Raw genomic sequence first — 14,880 nt, 5'->3', positions numbered from 1 at the left:
TACTTTAGAGTTGTAGTATAGATTATAGATGGCAAAAGCCTTAAGTGATGATATCATATTGTGTCTATTGAATAAGATGGTTGTGTTCATTTCAGAAGAAAAAAATTCCTCGAACTTTGCTTTCAGCTTTTAAAAAAAGTATCAGTGGTTTACCTTACAGTTTCCTTCAGGAATCTTGATTCAGCCCAATGAGAAACATTTTTCCCCCAAAGATGAAAGTAAACCTTATCATTATCATTTTCAGTGCTTAGAATTCTCTTTAACAATATTAGGAGACTCTTAAAAATCAGTTTTCAGGATCCTAAAAAAATATCTAATACAAACAGGAAGTTGGGAGACTAAATTTTGTATCTTATTTAATTTCATTATTTTTGGAGCTAGTGAAATCAACTGTACAGGTAAAGTAGGTGAGAAGGAAAATTCCGTAACAGGCATAGATACAACCTCTTTCAAACCTCTGCAGGATTAAAGTAGAATGGTTTCAGGACTGATTGATAACTGATGTAAGTTAGTGTTTGGCCACTAACTTGGATGAAATGAAGGTTTGTTTTTTTTCTAGTCCCTGTTTCCTGTCCTGAATATAATTTTCTGTATTTTGTTAGAGTAAGCCTTTATAGAAATATAAATGGATAGCTCACCTCACTGACTGCCTTTCTCCTAACTCTCCCTTTTAAACCTTCCATTGGTTGCCGTGTTTGAAAATCTTTACCATCCTATATGTCTCTATGTAATATTCATTGATAGATATGAACTGTGATTTTTGTATCAGCTCACATGAACAGGATAATTCGAAAATTTATATTCTAATCATTTTTCATCACTTGAAAAAGTGATTTTTGTAATTATTATATGCTCTGCTTTTGTAATTATTATATATGCTCTGCTATGCCTGTAAGATACCGCAAAGGATTAGTAAGAGAAATGGCTGCCTTCCGTCTACTTATGGTTCATTTGGATAAGTTTTTGAAAAAGTAGGTGAGGTTACATGGATGCCCTTGAAGGCTACCCTGTAGACTTCGGGGTTTTTTGTTTCAAATTTGTTTTAAAATGAATTATTACAAGTACATATTCTAGTATTTTTGTATGTATATGTGGATACACACATACACACACACTTATTTATAATTGAGACTGTTACCCTGTTAGATTATGTTCATGTGAAAGTACAGATTAATTCTCAGGTCTTTACACTGTGCACCTGTGTAGACCGTTTGTTCGTCTGTGGATACTCCAGTTATTTCCAGAGCTTCTCACCTCAAATTCTCTAGGTGTCTGTTACAATGAAAAGTTTGGGCTAGGCTTCCAAGCTCCTCCCAGCTTTAAAATTAGAGCATTCTGTGTTGGAGGTATTTTGCTGTTCCCCTTGGTGAGACAGTGGGCTTGGCTCCATTTAGGACTTACTAGAGACAAAGTCCATACCAGGTGCTCAGATGCCTTCTTTTGGGGATATGTAAATACATGTGGCTATTTGTCAATCTATATACCCCGTTTAACTTTGGAAAATGTGGTGTCTTTATTGGATAAGGCTTGGCCATTCAACCCTTTTTGCAAATAGTATACTTATTTCAGCACAGGGAATCTGACTGCTGTTTGCTTTGTTAGTCACATAAGAAGGACTGTCTCGTCCAAAACAGATTGTAGAATCAGAATATTTGCTAGCCACACCCCACCCAATTGTGTATTTAAAACTATTTTTATTCTGGGAGTTTACTTGTAGCAGTTTGAAGTGACTCGTCTGTGGCTTTTGGATGAAAACCCATCCACTTAAAACAGAAAGCCATGCTCTCTCAACTCAGTAACCTAAGTGCATTTTTATAATATCAAGTATAAATGTTTTTTGCACATCTAGCATTTAGCTGTTCTAAGCTTGCCTGTTCATTTTCACTAGCCAGGATCAGTGATTAATTCACTGAATATTTTTTTAGTGTCCGGCATGGAGATAAAAAGTGGGTGATTAATGTGCAACCCTCACCTTTCCTGGGTTTGAACAGTGGTCTGCAATCATTTTTCCCCAGTCCTGCAGTCCTGGGGGGCATGACACATTTCCTCCAATCTTCAAGGTCCGGTGATACAGTGGTAGTTCTGAGCTTGCATCGTGAAAAAGCTCTTCAGGTGATTACAGTGGACTCTGAAGTTGGAGTATCTTGGTCTGATGGCATTGTTCCATTACCAGTTTCTTAATATTAGCTGCATAGTTTTTTGTCATTTTGTGTCTATACTTTCTAACTTTATTGTGGAAAATTTTAGTTTTCTGTAGAAGTAGAGATTAGTTACAGTGAATGCTTAGGTATTCCTGGACCAATTCAAACTAATCTCAACTCTCTGATGCTCAGTCCTTCCATTCACCATACCTCAAAATAGTGGACAGATAGGGGAGCCTGGGTGGCTCAGTCAAAAATGTCTGCCTTTGGCTCAAGTCATGATCCCAGGGGTCCTAGGATCCAGCCCATGTCCAAGTCCCTGCTCAGCAGGGAATCTGCTTCTCCTTTTCCCTTAATCTCTCCCTCCCTTCCCTGCTCACGTTCTCTCTTTCATTCTCTCTCGCTCTCAAATAAAATCTTTTTAAAAATTATGGACAAATACATATTGTCCCAATTTACCTATGAATATTCAGTATACCACTCCAGAAAATGAGTCATTTTTCTCTAAAACAAAATCTTCATACCTAAAAAATGAACCGTTTCTTAATAGTATCAAATCCTTTAGCCCATGTTCAAATTTTCCCAGTTATCTTAATGTATGTACACATGCATGTATGCATAGGTATGTAAGTGCATACATATGTACATGTAAATATATAGAGAGAGATACCCACATGTGTACAGTGCAGGCACATATGTATACATATATGTACATACAGAGTCAAATGTTTTTACTGATTGATTTACTGTTTGTTCAAATTAAGTTCATGAATAGTCCCTAACTTACGTGTTCCTGATAATGTTGTTTTCTCTCTGTGTCTCTTTATTTCCTTTGCAGTTTATTTGTTGAAAAACTAGGTCATCTGTTCTGATCAATATCCCACAATTTGGATTTTGTTGTCACTTAAAATACTTTTCTATGCCTTATATTTCCTGTAGATTGGTAGTTAGATCTAGAGATTTGATGTCCTTCAGATTTGAGATGCACACACAAATACTTGTTTAGCAAGAAGGCCCTTCATTGCTGGTTGTCTTTTGTGGTGTTGCTAGGCATTGGTCATTACCTAGATTCATTATTTCATTGGAGAATACAAAATGGTGGTATTTGTTTGTTTGTTTAAGATTTTTATTTATTTATTTATTCAACAGACAGAGATCACAAGTTGGCACAGAGGCAGGCAGAGAGAGAGGGGGAAGCAGGCTCCCTGCTGAGCAGAGAGCCCAATGCGGGGCTCAATCCCAGGTCCCTGAGATCATGACCTGAGCCATAAGCAGAGGCTTAACCCACTGAGCCACCCAGGCACCCCCAAAATGGTAGTATTTGAATTCTATTATTCTTTTTGGCTAGAATACTTCCATAAAGGTAAATACTCCTTTATTAACTATTTGGTTATCTCAGAGTGCATAGAAAAAGCAGGAGAAATGCCTTTATCCATGTGCAACCTAATAAGCTTATTTTCCTAGCATCCTCCAGAGGTTACCCTGTGAGGTGTTTGAGAGTCATTATAAACTCATGGATTTAAATATATTTTGTGTGTTTTTTAAAATCTTTTTTGGTTTATACTTCTATTATTTTTTAAAATAGGTATTCATTTATATGCCCTTCCAATTTCTTAGATAAATGACATCATAAAGTACATACTATATGCTACCTTTTTTAATGTAATCGTTTGTCTTGGAGATCACTGCATAGCATTATGTGAATATGATCCACATTTCCTTTTCCCAGCTACATGGTACTCCACTGTATGACCGTACCACGGTTTTACACACGTTTCCCTGTGATGGGTATATGGGTTATTTCCTCTCTCTTGCCATTACAACGATTTCTGGAGTGGATTACTTTGTGTATGTGTATTTTTTGGCCAGAATATCTTCAGGAGAGATTTTTAGAACTGGAAATCCTGGGTCAAATGGTAAATGCATATGTCATTTTGTTACATGTCGTTTCACTCTCCTCCATAGGTTTTGTGTCATTTCATATTTCCACTGGCAAAATATGAGTGCCTGTTTCCTTACAGCCTCACCAACAGGCTATCTTGTTTAGATTTTGTTGCATTTTTAGATTTTTGCCCATTTTACAGGTGAAAACTATAATCTTGGTTTAATGGTGATTTGGGTTCTTCTTATGAAGCACCGGCTCGAGCATCTTTTTGTATAGTTAAGACTGTACTTCTGGCTCACTTTTCCTGAAAGTGTTCTCTGTCTTAGGAATATAAACCTCTTGGGACATCTGGGTGGCTCAGTCCGTTAACTGTCTGTCTTTGGCACAGGTCATGATCCTGGGGTCCGGGGATCAAGCCTCTCATCAGGATCCTTGTTCAGCAGGAAGTCTGCTTCTTCCTCTGCCTGCTGCTCACCCTACTTCTGCTCTCTCTCTCTCTGACAAATAAATATATTAAAAAAAAAAAATAAGGAATAGAAACCTCTTTCCTGTGATAGAGTTTGCACATGTTCTTCCCAGTTTGTCATTTGTCTTTTTTGCTTAGGAATTTTTTTTTAAATTTTATTTATTTATTTATTTATTTGATAGCCAGAGATCACAATTAGGCAGAGAGACAGGCAGAGAGGGAAGCAGGCTCCCTGCTGAGCAGAGAGCCCGACATGGGGCTTGATCCCAGGACCCTGAAATCATGACCTGAGCCGAAGACAGAGGCTTAACCCACTGAGCCACCCAGGTGCCCCTAGAATGGGGTTTTTTTAACACGCGAAATTTTCTTTTTCTTTTAAGATCTATACTTTTTTTTAAAAGATTTTATTTATTTATTTGACAGACAGAGATCACAAGCAGGCAGAGGCAGGCAGAGAGAGGGGGGAAGCAGGCTCCCTGCTGAGCAGAGAGCCCCATGTAGGGCTCCATCCCAGGACCCTGGGATCATGACCTGAGCCGAAGACAGAGGCTTTAACCCACTGAGCCACTCAGGTGCCCCTAAGATCTATACTTTTGATTCAGAATATTATTGTTCTTTCATGGACACAGAGCTGTAAGGCACAGGAGAGGTCATCTAAATCAATCATCTCATTCTTGAGATGAGGAAACTGACTCCTGTGTTATGAATGTCTCCTTCCTAATGTCTGAGTAAAATTACTGAAGTGAGGAGCTGTTGATGAGAGAGCACATTGGAAGAGAGCACCACCGACTAAGCCAATATGTTCATCTCCTCACCCAAGGAGGATACTGATTTTCCTGTCTCCCTAAACCTTCAATCTTTTAGCAGTGGAAATGGAACAGTGCCCGGAAGTGTTGCTGGGGCACTGGGAGACCCACAGCATCCGCCACCACCTCATGGTACCTCATTCCTCTTGAAAAGAATTTAAAAGAACATTCGTAGGTGCTGTTAGAGAGCTAAAAATGGTCTATTTGTGAAAACAGTCTAATGTGGCGTAGTGGTTAGATACCTGCTGAAAGGCTTGAAAGGAGAAATTCGTGCATAAAAACCGATGTTTATGAAACCCCTGAAGCTTCAGGCCAGGTCAAGAAAAGCCGAGAGTCACTTAAGGAGTTTGAACAAGGCTTTATATTCTATTTTCTATTACACATAAATTGCTACATTACTTAAAGAACTCATAGTTCTGTGCCACAAGCACTTAGTGACATCACCATCTTTCCACAGTAACCTGCTGAGTTAAAAATACGGAGCTTCGTGGCTCCTTGACCTCCGATCTTCTTGGCCACCCAAGAGGCTATTCAAACCCATTGCTACTCTATTTACAAGTTTAGCTTTCACGTGAAGCCTCTGCTAAGCTGGAAAAAGAAATCAGACAGAAAGTTAAAGTGTCAAAAATGACCATTTTAATTGGGGAAGACACTTTCTATTTGAATCTTTTTATTCCCCTGCTCTTTATCATATTCTGAACAACTTCACAGTCACCAAGTACTATCGGTACAAAGTACCTGTAGGTACAAAGCAGGGTATTTGCATGTGGCAGCCCAGACCATCAGGACCCCCGCCCACGAGACTTGCTGGTGCAGCTCTTGAATTCACAGTAGCAACTGAAATGCATTCTACAGTCTTCAGTTTGAGTAATGCTGGGCCCTACTCTCCATAGGCAGACAGCTTTGTTACCTGCCTGATAGACCTCACTCTAACTGTGAGCTGAGACTAAGAAACTACTCTCTTGCCGCCATCTCTGGCCCATCCATTACCCTGGCCCCTTACACCTGGTTTCCTCATCAGTGAAAGCCCTACCATCTGCTCACTTCCTTTCAGATTTTTTTTTTTTTTAAGATTTTATTTATTTGAGGGGTGCCTGGGTGGCTCAGTGGGTTAAGCCACTGCCTTCAGCTCAGGTCATGATCTCAGGGTCCTGGGATCGAGTCCCACATCGGGCTCTCTGTTCAGCAGGGGGCCTGCTTCCCTTCCTCTCTCTGTGATCTCTTCCCTTCCTCTCTCCTACTGTGATCTCTCTCTGTCAAATAAATAAATAAAATCTTTAAAAAAAAAAAAAAGATTTTATTTATTTGAGAGAGAGAGAGAGAGAGAAAGAGCAAGTGAGGGAGAACATGAGTAGCAGAGAGAGGCAGTGGGGGAAGGAGAAGCAGATTCCCCACTGAGAAGGGAGCCCAATGCAGGACTCAGTGCCAGGACCCTGGGATCATGACCTGAGCAGAAGGTAGAAGCTTAGCCAACTGAGCCACCCAGGTGCCCCCTTGCGTTCAGATTTTAAGGATAATCACCATTTTTTAAAAATGTAGGAAAGAGAAAAGAAAAGAAAATTTATACACTATAGAAATATAATGACTGTTAATAGTGGTGTTTCCCCCCTCCCCCCATGACCTTTTTGGAGCTAAAATTCTATCAGTTATCTTTCATCAGCAGACAGTCAATATAATTGTCACTTCTGACGGACTGTAAGTCTGAAAGGTAGGCATGCTATAGTCCTGTCCTGTTTTCTGGGTTTTTTTATTGGGTAGGAAACTTGGAAGGTGACGTAAGAGCCATTTGAAGTGGTAGACCAGGGCCTGGGCTTGCTCAGTAGATGTGAATGATGATGTCCAAAAAGTAAATATCTCTGATGTTATACTTGATTCTGTCTATAGCGCCAGTCTTCTCAAATGTTTGCCAGACTGTGAGCCTCTACTGCGCGCCAGTTGCCAGGTTAGATGCTGCAAACCGCTACTGATGCTCTTAGTGTCGTGGGGGACACAGACAGCAAACACAGCCTCTTAGGGGTTTTGCTTCCGTTTCTTTTAGAATCTGGAATTCACAGATTCTGGTGTGGAAGGAAATCCAGGTTTCGATCATCAAACCATGTTCTCTAATCATACTTCGTACTCGTTTCTGACTAACTCCAGGACTGTGGGTCATTTAATCATTAAAACTCCAGTCTGAGCAGGCAGTGCCTGGTACAAAGCATGAACTTCATAAATATTTGTTGGACGAGGGGACTCAGAGCTTTAGGACACCAGATTTCAGTATTTTTTGAGTGTGGGCATTTTGCCTCACACTTGTGGGCACCCAGAGGTGGGGCCTTTTGCACATTCCGGTTTGGGTCTGGGTCTTTTCAGTTCACGTCCTACCTTAAAATAACTCTGAGTTCTTGCAAGAGGTCCCAGCATGAACAACTGCTTCCCAAAACAGCTTGCACAAAAGCTTTTAACTGTGGCTGCTGTTCTGTCCAGTGGTTCCGTCCAATGAAGTTAGAATTTCGGACTCAGAATTTTCCAAAACAGTGTTTTCTCATGGTAACAATGACAGGGGTATAGAGGGAAGGGAGGGGTCCCGGACAGAAGCTGAGATGGAGAGAGAGAGAAGAAGGAGAAGAGCCTGGACTCGGGGGAATTTTAAGGGATTTCTTTAAATGTCTCAGAATCTGAATGTTAACACTTTCAGAGCAACTTTTTATATAAGCCTGTGCTTCATTTTCAAAATTTCCTCACTCATCCATACCCCCTCTCTGTGTGGATACATCAATTCGTTCAGCTCCTTAGTGACATACATTCCATGCCAGGAAATAAAAATGGGCATTTACAGATTCCTTCCCTTCTCAAAAACTACCAATTTAAAAACAAACAAACTACCTGTTAGCACCTTCTCTTTTGAATGAAAGTACATGACCTGTAAAGGGTGAAACATTAATTGGAAAGAGAATACTAGATAACATTTTAGAACAACCAGTGTTTGTAAGATGAAAAATTTGAGAATCACATTCAGCATCACTAAAAACTGGATTTTAGAGCTGCAAGAGACACTCATCTCAAGTTAAGTAGCAGAAACTGATATTTAAATTTGTCCTTAGCAGCCTTAGACCTTTTTTTTTTTTTTAATACCGACTTCATGTTAGTCTTTTAGATAACAACGAGAGCTATGGGTTATACCTGTTACTTAGCAAAAGTATATTTGGGCAAAATTAACATTTCCCTATTAAAATCTTAGGTAGTAGATCATCCAATTGCTTAATGAACAGTATAACTTCTATTACCAAAAAGTATTTTTCACTATAATTTGTGACTATAATTCAGTTGAAAAAAGGTTTTTTTTACCTATACTTCAGATGCTGCTCTATCTTGTGGATCAACATACCCATCCCTGGTTATGTATTTATAAATATTCATATTTACTAAACCAAGATATCTTCTATAAAATGGATGTGTGCAGTACATTCAAATTTGTGTGCAAAACCAGATGCCTTTTAGAGCTGTGAAATCTGTCTGGGAATGTTCAGCTGAATAGCTAACATTTCTTAAGCTCTTACCATGTGCTAGGTACAATTCATCTTTATTTCATTTACTCTTTGTAGCAGCCCATGAAAGAGGTACTGTTATTGTCTCCATCTTTAGACATGAAAAATTGAGGCACAGAGAAGGTAAGCATCATAGCCAAGATCACAGGGTAGGTGATGGTAGAGTTACAGTTTTCTTTGGATCTATGTTAAGGATCTATGAGGAATCCAATATAATTCTGCATATATGACTATTAAATTCAGAACTACTGTGTGGGCTGTTCTTTGTCAAGAATTTGTGGGCAGGTGCTTTCTAGAACATCATCTCCTATTGATGGAAACTTTTTCATTAATTCAGCTTAATTCAGATTTTGCTAATTACAAAACAAACTTCAATTAGTGCTAATGGTACATATCCTGAAGAAATGTCACTACGCTTAATTCATAGCACATCATGGCCTTTTACAATGACTGAAACATTCTCAATGTTTTGGGAGACATTCCACCTCTTACTAATATTTTAATCCTAATAATGATAAACCATAGTAAAAGTTAAAATTATTTGCTCTGAAAAAGAGATCCTATTTAAGAAAACTTAATGTGGAATTCTCAGCTTTGGAGAGTTTGATGATTTGGGGGGGGGGAGCCTTTTATGAGTTGATTTCTAATTTGACTTCTCTTGCTATTTTATCTTAGTGATCTTTGGCCTACTTTTTCAAATGCTAGTATTTCTTTAGATTCAAAATAACTGGACTTTGAGCTAATGATTCATTCCATGTTTAATTCACTCCTGCCCATTGAATGGAAAATCTGGCACCAGAAACCTTAAATACATTTAAAATTTAGTATTATCTGGTTTTGAACTAGGACTAGCACACTATCAAAGAATCTTTTTCCTCCAAATTTATGTAAGTTCAGTATTGTGTATAATATAGGAAGTTGTGTTCCAGTGTAAAGTTTCATTAGTATAACACCACTTTTTAACATTGAGTTCATAGCAGTTTCATTACTTAGAATTAGTTTTTAGACATAATTTCTAAGTGAAGTTGAATCTATATTAGATTTTGCAGAACATGGCACTGACTTACAAATGCTAATGAGGTAGATCTAGAATTTCACTTTTGGATCCTCGTATTTTTATAGAATTTTATAATTAGCACAGGTTAAAAATGACAGAGGATTGTCTTTTTTTAAGATTTTATTTCTTTGAGAGAGAGAGAGAGAGAAAGAAAGAAAGAACGTGAGTGGGGGAGGGGCAAAAGAAGAAGAGAGGGGATCTCAGGCAGGCTCCTCACTCACTGAGCATGGAGTCTGACATGGGGCTTGATCTCACGACCCTGAGATCGTGACCTGAGCCAAAACCAAGAGTTAGAGGCTTACCCGACTAAGCCACCCAGGCACTCCAGGATTGGTCTTCTTTTTTTTTTTTTTTTTAAGATTTTATTTATTTATTTGACAGAGGTCGCAAGTAGGCAAGAGAGGCAGGCAGGGAGAGAGAGGAGGAAGCAGGCTCTCCACGGAGCAGAGAGCCCTATGTGGGGCTCGATCCCAGGATCCCGAGATCATGCTCTGAGCCGAAAACAGAGGCTTTAACCCACTGAACCACCCAGGCGCCCCTCTAGGATTGTTCTTAATTACAACTAAGATCTTAAGAGAGCAAGAATAGATACTCAAGTATTTCCCATTTTGCCTCCAGTCCTGCTTTTGGCTTTATTTCCCCTAAACCATAGTTTCTCATATTGGTAAATACTAGTTTATAATTGCTTTTTAAATTTGTAACCATTGGATTTATAACCGCAGCCAAGAAAAGCTTAAAAGCAAAAAAAGGCTTATTGAATATATATGACAATACATGATCAAATAATGCAGTTACAAAAGATAGATGTATGTAAAAATGCAGATATAACAAGAAAAGAATTATTTGACAAAAAACTTTAGTAAGAGAATTTAGGGGGGAATGTAATGAGTTTTGTAGCCTTTGGGAAACAGCTTACCATACTTATTAGTGAATGGGTGTTTTGTGGGTGAAAGCTCTAGTTCTGTTAAGTAACAGTTTGTGGGTAATTAACTTAAAGCTCAAAATTCTGTTATTTGGTATAAACGTTGGGTAAACTCATGTAGATTTTAAGTAATAAAATTATTATGTTTAGGAGTGCGTGGGTGGCTCAGTCAGTTAGGCATTACTGATGCTTGATTTCGGCTTTTGATTTCGGCTCAGGTTATGATCTCAGCTCCCAAGTGGGGCTCCTTGCACAACAGAGAGACTGCTTGTGATTCTTTTCCCTTTCCCTCTGCCCCTCCCCCTGCTCTCGCACATGCACACACCCTCTCTAAAATAAATAAATTGTACAAAATTAAAATTCCAAAATAATAATAAAATTATGTTTCAATGATTCTCTTTAGAAGCTGATTTCACAATAATATTGAAAAATATTGTATTTGAAAGCCATCTATTTTTAGATCTTATTTTACCCTTAATATTGATATAAAAATTCTTGAATATTTTAATGCCTATTACATGCTACAATGTAGCAGTACTGAACTCCTTTTAAAATGCACTTGACTGGGGCGCCTGGGTGGCTCAGTGGGTTAAGCCGCTGCCTTCGGCTCAGGTCATGATCTCAGGGTCCTGGGATCGAGTCCCACATCGGGCTCTCTGCTCAGCAGGGAGCCTGCTTCCCTCTCTCTCTCTCTGCCTGCCTCTCTGCCTGCTTGTGATCTCTGTCTGTCAAATCAACAAATAAAATCTTTTTTAAAAAAATGCACTTGACTGTGTTAATGCAGTGTTAATAAATTTATCAAAATTTTCAAAAACATCTCAGATGAGTGTAAAGAGCACTACCACATATATTTTTTTAATTTAGTTTTATTTTTTCAGTGTCCCAAGGTTCATTGTTTATGCAGCACACCCAGTGCTCCATGCACTCCGTGAGCACCATGCTCACCCATCCCCCCCTCCACCCCTCCAGAACCCTCAGTTTGTTTCTCAGAGTCCACATATTTTTAAATTTAACTGTGTAGCACTTCACTCTAGGATCTGGTTTTTCAAGTGAGGCTAATACATGGGGACGATGTTTATGAGCTATGTGGTTCTTTAGGTATCTCTTAACTTGGAAGGAAAGAAGGAAATAAGAATTTAACTTTGTTTTGCTTAAGAGACATAAATATTAAGTCCTCGTCTTCACAGTAAGGGCCATTTTGTATAAAAGTTACCTATCTGCGGGAGCCTAGTAAAGCACTTGAGTCTTCTGTGGGTCATTTTTAAATATCATTCTGTGATTATCACTGTAATTAGATCTTACTCCACTTTGTCTTCACAGTGGTCTCGTATTTACTGACACTTCTTCTGTGTGTTAGATACTTCTCTCGTTTAATCCACAAAAACCTTGTATGGTAGATACTAGCTTTCTTATTTGGTATGTAAGGAAGCTGGAGCCCAAGAGCTTGATGGATTTACAGTTTCAAGAAGGCAGTAGGTGGCAGAGCAGAGAGTTTGCATACCAGGTTCACAGGCTACATTGGCATTTTCTTTTCTTTTTTTAGATTTTATTTATTTATTTGACAGAGAGAGAGAGACAGTGAGAGGAGGAACACAAGCAGGGGGAGTGGGAGAGGGAGGAGTAGGTTTCCTGACAAGCAGGGAGCCCCATGCGGGGCTTGATCCCTGGACCCTGGGATCATGACCTGAGCCACAGGCAGACACTTAAGGACTGAGCCACCCAAGCGCCCCTACACTGGCATTTTCCACAAGAGCATGCTATCAGATATTTTTAAATACTCTTTTGTTTAATTTCCTGTGATTGTTACTGAACTCCATCAACTCTTGACCAGGTTCCACCCCTTATCAACTGTAGTGGAAATGCCGACAGAGGGGTGCATTCGGCTAATATATTTTCTCAGAGTAGAAGCGACTCCTTGGCTCTTGTGGCCACATCGGGCCTCTCTCCCTCTTCTGCCTTCCACCCTCGCTTTCCATTGTTTTCCAGAACAAAGACCCCCTTTTTTTCAATATTTCACACTGAGGAAGCTTTGGTACATACATAGTATACATGATTTTTTTAAAACAAAAAGCAATAATACTAATGCAGTGAACAAACACCTGCTACCCAGCTAAAGAAACCTGAGTTACTGCTGCTTCCGAGGCCCCGGTGCACACCTCCCTGACTACACTCCGTCCGTTCCCCGTGTGAGGAACAGTGCTGAGTTGTGTGTCTTCCGCTCCCTCTGTCTTCCCAGGAAGTCTGCCCTCCCACGTCCCATCCCCAAAACACACGTGACCATATCCCAGAGTAACTTGTTGTCACGTTTTCACACTATGCTTAAAGGTATTAGACTGTGTGTGTGCTTTTACAACTTCTTTTTGTTTGTTTGTTTGTTTTTATTTGACACACAGAGAGAGATCACAAGTAGGCAGAGAGGCAGGCAGAGAGAGGGGAGGAAGCAGGCTCCCCGCTGAGTAGAGAGCCTGATGCGGAGCTCGATCCCAGGACCCTGGGATCATGACCTGAGCCGAAGGCAGAGGCTTAACCCATTGAGCCACCCAGGTTCCCTGCAACTTGTTTTTTTGATACAGAATTATGTTTTTGAGATCTATCCATATTAATGTGTGTAGTAGTTGTTTATTCATTTTTCACTGCTATATGCACCTTCCCATTGTGAGTAGTCAGAATTTATTTTTGTTCATTTGGTGTTGCATACTTTACCTAAGTTTTATTTGTTTGCTGTTAAAATAATACTGCTTTAAACATTCTTATACATATTCCCTGGCTACCCACAAAAGAATGTTTCTAGTGAGGATTATCTAGGCGTGGAATCCTAAATAGACCTTTTTTTCTGTTTGTTTGTTGTTTGCTAAAGCCATTTTGTGTTTTACCAGTGGGATATAAGAGTTACAACGCCCTGGTGTTAATCTAAATTTTAAGGTTTGCTAATCAGTAGTTGTAAAACATCTTCTCATTAGATTTTTATTCGCATCTTCCTGATTTCCAACAAGGGTAAGCATAGTTTCATGTATTTGTTGTGCGTTTGTGTTTACTCTTCTCTCAATACCTGTTTATACCTTTGCTCATTTTTTATTGGGTTGTCTTTTATTGTTATTACTGATTTTTTAACACTCCTTACATATTTTAGATATTAATTTTCATTAGTCACATGCATTGCGGATATATGACACCTTTTGTGTTATCTGATGCTGTCAGCCAAGAAAGACTCTATTTTTAAAAATAATTCATTGAGACCCAGTAAGTTCTTTATGTTACTCTTTTTGCAACTTTCCGGTGGGACTACAAGCTATTGTATATTCAAGAAAAGACTTGGTATCTCTGTAAAAGATGGTGGGGAGAAATTTTTCTTTTGATGACTTTCCTTCCTCTGATGAAAGTAGATGATCATTCCTTTTATAGAATTGGCAATTTTAAGATTACTTATAAAGGTTCTGTATAAATCACTAACAGAAGTTTATGTTCAACATTGGAAATCAAGTAAAAGGTATATTGGTATATTTCTTCTTGTGCAATAATAACTAGCATCACATTTTCTGGATTGGAGTCCTAATTATTTCAGTAAGTGATTTTCTGAGAAAAACATTATAAATGTGAGATATTTCTAGTGTAGAAAGTATAGGAATTACTTTTTCAGGAAAATCTTCAAGTTACTTGGATGAAAACTCAAAAAAAAGGTCTGTTACCTCTTATTTTCATTTAAAAGCTGATTTGTAGTACATGATACAAATGGAATTGATGCTAGAATATTATTCCATTTTACTTTGACATTTGCACGAGTTTTTGTGGGGGCTGAATGGATACTGTTTCTAAAATATGAAACTAATATTCATAGGTGTTCTAATTTATTTTTAGAATCTGCAGGACCAATTTTAGTAATTTAAGTTTAAAAGATAAGAATATTACAAACTCCGTTTTATTAACACTTTTTCTAACCTTAAAATAAAGTGACCTGGCATATTCTCAAAAAAAAAAAAAAAGTAGGGGTTGCATTGAGTTGAAAAAACACATTTTTTTGATTCCATTAAAACCAAAACCACATGCATCCTAATTTGGCAACTGAAAAAGCATCTCCT

The 14,880-nt window shown here is 38.6% G+C and overlaps 1 protein-coding gene across 1 annotated transcript in view; it reads left to right on the top strand.

The window, feature by feature from the left end:
- NT5DC1 (5'-nucleotidase domain containing 1) overlaps nucleotides 1–14,880 on the top strand; it is a 140,007-nt gene that overhangs the window by 26,738 nt on the left and 98,389 nt on the right. The gene's annotated exons all lie outside the window — the stretch shown is intronic.

The sequence above is a fragment of the Mustela nivalis genome, assembly GCF_964662115.1.
Source record: "Mustela nivalis genome assembly, chromosome: 5".
Classification (NCBI taxonomy): Eukaryota; Metazoa; Chordata; class Mammalia; order Carnivora; family Mustelidae; genus Mustela; species Mustela nivalis.
The sequence above is the reverse complement of the archived record's forward strand: the minus strand, read 5'-3'. Positions and strand labels throughout refer to the sequence as shown.